General features: G+C 47.8%; 2 non-coding genes across 2 annotated transcripts; one reads left to right on the forward strand and one right to left on the reverse strand.

The window, feature by feature from the left end:
- Positions 1 to 379: 379 nt before the first annotated feature.
- Positions 380 to 452, reverse strand: TRNAV-CAC (transfer RNA valine (anticodon CAC)). The gene has a single exon. It is a non-coding gene; the product is annotated as a tRNA-Val (tRNA).
- A 3,761-nt stretch (positions 453 to 4,213) lies between these two features.
- On the forward strand, positions 4,214 to 4,285 carry TRNAE-UUC (transfer RNA glutamic acid (anticodon UUC)). The gene has a single exon. It is a non-coding gene; the product is annotated as a tRNA-Glu (tRNA).
- The last annotated feature ends 1,171 nt before the right edge of the window (positions 4,286 to 5,456 follow it).

A 5,456-nucleotide genomic window follows, 5' to 3' on the forward strand; every position in this document is an offset into this window, starting at 1 on the left:
GTAGGCCACCTTTGGCTGCAAGTTTTCAGTCAACTGCTTCAAGTGAACAATTTAGAATTGCTGGCAGCTGCTCAAAACACAGTGGCTCCAGAATTTCTATCTAGTGCACCTATGTCAATAAGTAAACCTAGCCGTATCCAACATTATGTTCCTTCCGCCCTGCTTCTAACCCCTTAGGATCCATTTCCACAGATACACCGCAGGATTTAGGTTCATATAAAGTGGCATCAATCTTGCAGTACTTCTGGTTGTATTGCACCTTCCTATGGGTCATCACAGTTTGTGCATATCCCTCTGGGACTTACTGGGACTCGAGTCTGATTCTAGATCTAAAGCAATGAGAAAAAGTAACACTCCGTTTTGAGGAGTAAAGAGCAACTGTTTCTGCCTGGTTTCGAACCGGGGACCTTTCGCGTGTGAGGCGAACGTGATAACCACTACACTACAGAAACACCCAGAAAAACTCTATGCTGCTCTTCTTTAACTTTTGTGGCTTTCAGTGGACGAAATTCAATCCCAGTTCGAAATTCCACTGCCAGCAGCAAAGTCCTGGAAAGGGCCTCAGTAAGCACCAAGCGAACCAAGGCTCACTGCATTTGCCTTGACTGGTCATTTCCCTCAAGGCTTAGCTTTAATGCCTCTTTGTTATCTCTTTCTCTTGTTCCTGCCACTTTCGTTTGCTTTTGGTGTGAGAACTCAAAGCAAACGTGTGGGGCCCCACTGTCCTTGTTTCGAGGGTAGGTGAGGAACCCTAAGCCAGGGAATATCGGAAGGCTCAGTCTCCTTTGCCCGAAGGGGTCGCTCGGTGCTTCCTGAGGCCCTTTTCTTTTTCAGTGTCAGCCGGTGGAGAAGGTTCAGGTGATAGAAGAGAACAAAGGGAACCTTTAGAACTCTCAGGAACTAAAACTCACATAAAGGATGTCTCGTTTGGTGCCCCGCCTCCCAACAACCAGATGAGAATTGTGTCCTGGTCTGAAATCTGATTTAGAGCACAGAAATGAGGTCTGGCTAAAGATGCTGAGTAATTGGAAGTCTTCTTGCAGTTTTTTTTTTTTTTTTTTCCTTTTTCTCCTCAGAAGGCTATTGCCGAACACTTGTCTATCCGCAAACAAAACCTGTTTCCGCCCGGTTTCTAAACAGGGACCTTTCGCGCATAAGGCGAAGGTGATAAGCACTGCACTTCGGGAACCAGGCGAGTGAGCTAACCTAAGAATTTGTCCAAGAAAATTGTAGGACCTGCAGTTTTCAAGTACTTTGGCTTCCAGCACAGGAAATTCAACTACATTTGAAATTCGACTGCCAGCAGCAAAGTGCTGGAGAAAGCCCTCGGGAAAAGCACCAACAATCCCTCAGGCAAAGGAGTCTGCAGCTTCGGTTAGGACATAAAGTAGTTTTCTGCGCCGGATTAAAAAAAAAAAAAATTTTTTTTTTTTTTGAATCTGTTAAACTAGGACTTGGAGGAGGGCCCTGCCCCGAGAGCTTCGAGATCCCGCAGCTCATTAGAGTTTCCATTTTCAGAACAAAGCTCCTCTCGGGATCTCCAGCTCCCCACAGCCCAGGAGCTGTGAAGGCTCTCACCCCGGGGCTTCGGACCAGCGCCTCGGTGGCCCCTTTAATGGCGCTGGTTCCATGAAAAGATGTGCAATGTTATTCATCCCCCCCACTTGCTGGTAGTTGCCACGGAGTTGGTTCCGACTTATGGCGACCACATGAGTGCAGTGCAGAACTGCCCCATAGGGTTTCAAGGCTGTAATTTGGTGCTGCCGTGGTTAAAGCGCTTGACTGCTAACTGAAAGGTCAGCAATTCGAATCCAGGAGCCACTGTGCGGGAGAAAGATATGGCAGCTTGCTTCTGTAAAGATCACAGCCTTGGAAACACTATGGGACAGTTCTACTCTGTCCTATAGGGTCGCTATGAGTCAGAATCAACTGGATGGCAACGAAGCGCCTCTGCGTGGGTTCCAAACACAAACCTTTCAGTTAATAGCCGAGTGCTCAACCGTTTGGCAGAAAACCGGAAAACAAGCATTGCTGAGGATGTGGAAAATTGGAACCCGCACTCTTTGCTGAAGGGATTGTAAAATGGTACAGCCTCTGGAAATCCGTTTGGCAGTTCCTCAAGAGTTAACCATAGAATTCCCAGATGACCCAACACCTCCACTACTAGGCATAAAAAAAAAATGCCCCCCAAAATTGAAAGCAAGAATGCAAACAGATATTTGTGCACCAGTGTTCACTGTAGCATTATTCACATTACCCAAAAGGTGTAAAGAACCCAAGTGTCCATCAGCAGATGAATGGATGAACAAAATGTGGTCTATCCATACAATGGAATATTATTCAGCCATAAACAGGAAGTTGTGATACATGTTAAGACATGGAAGAACCTAGAAAAATTATGCTGTATGAAAGAAGCCAGATACAAAAGGACAAATATTATATGATCCCACTTACTTGGAATCTCTAAAATAGCAAATGGGTAGAGAACAAAGTTTATTAGTGGTTACCAGGGGCGGGTGGGAGGGAAAAGGCAGGAAAGATTGCTTAAGGGGCACTGAATTTCTGTTAAGGATGTGGAAAAAGTTTGGAAACGGATAGTGGTGATGGTTCCGCAACATGGTGAGCGTAATTACTGTCACTGAATTGTGCACGTAAAGTGGTTGAAATAGCAAGTGTTTTGTTATCTATTTTATCACACAGGCACACACTCAAAATGATCCACACGTCCAGGCCACCCAGGAACACCAGAACCCCAGGCCCTACCCTGCACTTTCCCTGGGGCCTGACCTGCACTCTTTCCTCAGAAGCCCTTTTGCCTCAGCTCCTCCCCTCTGTCCCCCTCTGACAATTGTGGAGTCTCTTGTTCTGTGCCACTCAATTTCAGTCCACTACTTTAATCACACCTTCATGTTTTAGCTGTACCTTAGCAAAGGCTGAAACATGGGTCTTAGGGCACTTGGCTCTTTGAAAATATCTAACAAGCAACACAGGCCAAGCCAGCCTTGAAGACCTGCATTGGATTCTTTACAGAGGCAGAGAAGAGCGGGCTACTGGAGAGCCACAAACTCACAGCGTGCAGCCCCGCATATCGCACACCTGGTTAGGGCCCAGTTCAAGAAACGGAAAAAAAGCGCTTTTGAAGCTTCTCTGCAGACAGAACACGAAGGGAGTTGGTTTCTTGACCCGGAGAGGCCAGTCAAGCAAGGGGTCTCAGGCATGTCCCCAACTTCCGAAGACAGGCCAGGAACAGGCTGATTTTGAGGGACAGAGCCAAATAAAAGGGGCAAAGGCAGCCCAACCCCAGGCCTTGCAATTAAGGGTCTCGAACCCTAAGGTCTGACCAACCGGAGGGCCACGCCTTAAACTGATCTCCCGCCTTTATCAAGAGAGTCCTTCGTCTAAATTCATAGCTCAGGAAAGGGAGGAACTGTATACACCAACGTCCACATTTGACGGACAAAAAACCAAAAGATCTACTGCGGTCTAGTCTATTCCGACTCATAGCGAGCACGGTAGAACAGCCCCAAAGGGTTTCCAAAGAGCGGCTGGTGGATTCCAACTACGGACTCTACATAGCAGCCTGAGCTCTCAACCACTGTACTACCATGCGGAACACGAAAATTCCCTAATAATTAGATGTGGAGTGTGAGGAAAAGACCTGCGCCAAGGAGAGCTTGCAGTTTTTGCCTGAGCATATGGAAGGGTGGAGTTGCCATCAACAAAGATGGGAAAAAGGCAGGGGCAGCAGAATTTCGGGGGCAAATCCGGAGTTCAATAAGGCGACCCGGGGTCCTGGTTCAAAGAGTTATTCATGCAGGCTGTCTCCGTTTCTGTATCCATCTGAACCATTTTTGATGTTGGAGTTCTTGGGCGCTCATGCTTGGCCCTCTTCCCACCCTGGGCACCTCCTCCCTGCAGGCTCGTGCCCTCCGCTGGACCCCAGCCACCGTCTCTTCACACGCTGCCACCGCGCAAAGGCGCACCTCTATGTCAGGTCTGAAGTGCGGCGGCGAGGAAGAGCCAGTTCACTTCGAAACTTGCAGAGACCTGACAGCCCTCGGCGTGCTGCAGGCTGACTGGCGTTTTCGAGAAGACAGGAGGAAAGGGCCTTGGGGGACGATCCCAGGAGGAGAGGGTAGGCGTCCTGGCTTCCGGAGTTTGGTGAGAAGAGATGTACTATCTGGAGGCGGGGGATTACACCAACCCTGGCAGGTCCCTGGTGGTCTAGTAGCTAGGATTCGGCGCTTTCACCGCCGCGGCCCGGGTTCGATTCCCGGCCAGGGAGAGCCGTTTTGCGCTCTCTCTCCTCCGCCTGTTTGATGCAGAAGAGTCCCAGAATTGCCCAGGCTTGGAGAGGTGAGAGGCGATGAGCAACTGTTCAGCGGCTTGGGGCTCCCAACAGCTGTACCTTGCCCTTGGCCACCAGGAATCTTCACCGCTCCTGTGGTCCTAATCTTAGACACCTAACCTATCGCTCTCAGAATGTTCATCTCCAGAGAACAAAGTAGAACCTGTGACAAGAACTCCAAATCTCCTTTTTCAAAACAATTGCAAACAAAGTTGAAAGAGTAGTGACTTTATGCTTCACGCATTTACCAATGAACATTTTCCACATTAGCTTTGTCCATCTCTCCATATGTATGTATTTTCTACCCCATTTCTAAGTAACTTGCAGATATCTCAGGATCCTTTGGTTACTCCTTTCCTTTGCCAATACACCTCTAAACCAGCCTCCTGGGGAGTTCTCCTCTTTATCCTCTCAAAGAGGTCCCTCTTGCTCCTTGAGCATAAAGTCTCAGGTGTGACCTGGAGCCCCTCCAAGAATTACAAAGACTCCAATCACTGGGAAAATCTCAGGTGTTTAGAGATTCTCTCTCGGAAACCAGGGAAAAAGTCCAAATCCTTTGAGTAAAAATCAATTGTACACTCCACAGACAATGCTCATTCGCCCCTACTTTTATCCCCTGGATAGGTCAGAAGAGACTATCTTCAACAAGGCTGTGAGAAATAGATCCTACAGAACTGTTTTCACATCCTCAGAGAACTCTGTGGTGGTCATTTTATGAAAGACAGTGGGAACTGCTACCATGGAACTGGGATCATTGAAATGAATGGGGATGATGGGAAGATGGGACTGGAAGGGTCAAGTCACAACATTTAACCTTAAAGGACAAGTTGACCTCAGTTACTACGTCGAGTACAGAGCTGAAGCATTAATCACAATGGTCTGTCCCTCAAAGCTCTTTGGCATTAACTCCCTGGTTGGTGTCTCTAGAAACGCAATAGATGGGCAACATATTAAAGTCTTACTTGATTTGCATAAGCAGAAACACACTAAGTCTGGTGAACATAGTCTGACTTGAATCACAGCAATAGACAGTCACAGACCCTCAACAAATTCACAAGCACAGAGCTCTTTGAATGAAAGAGAGGTAGATCCCCTCAAGGAAGAACCT

This window comes from Elephas maximus, chromosome 3 (genome assembly GCF_024166365.1).
Source record: "Elephas maximus indicus isolate mEleMax1 chromosome 3, mEleMax1 primary haplotype, whole genome shotgun sequence".
Classification (NCBI taxonomy): Eukaryota; Metazoa; Chordata; class Mammalia; order Proboscidea; family Elephantidae; genus Elephas; species Elephas maximus.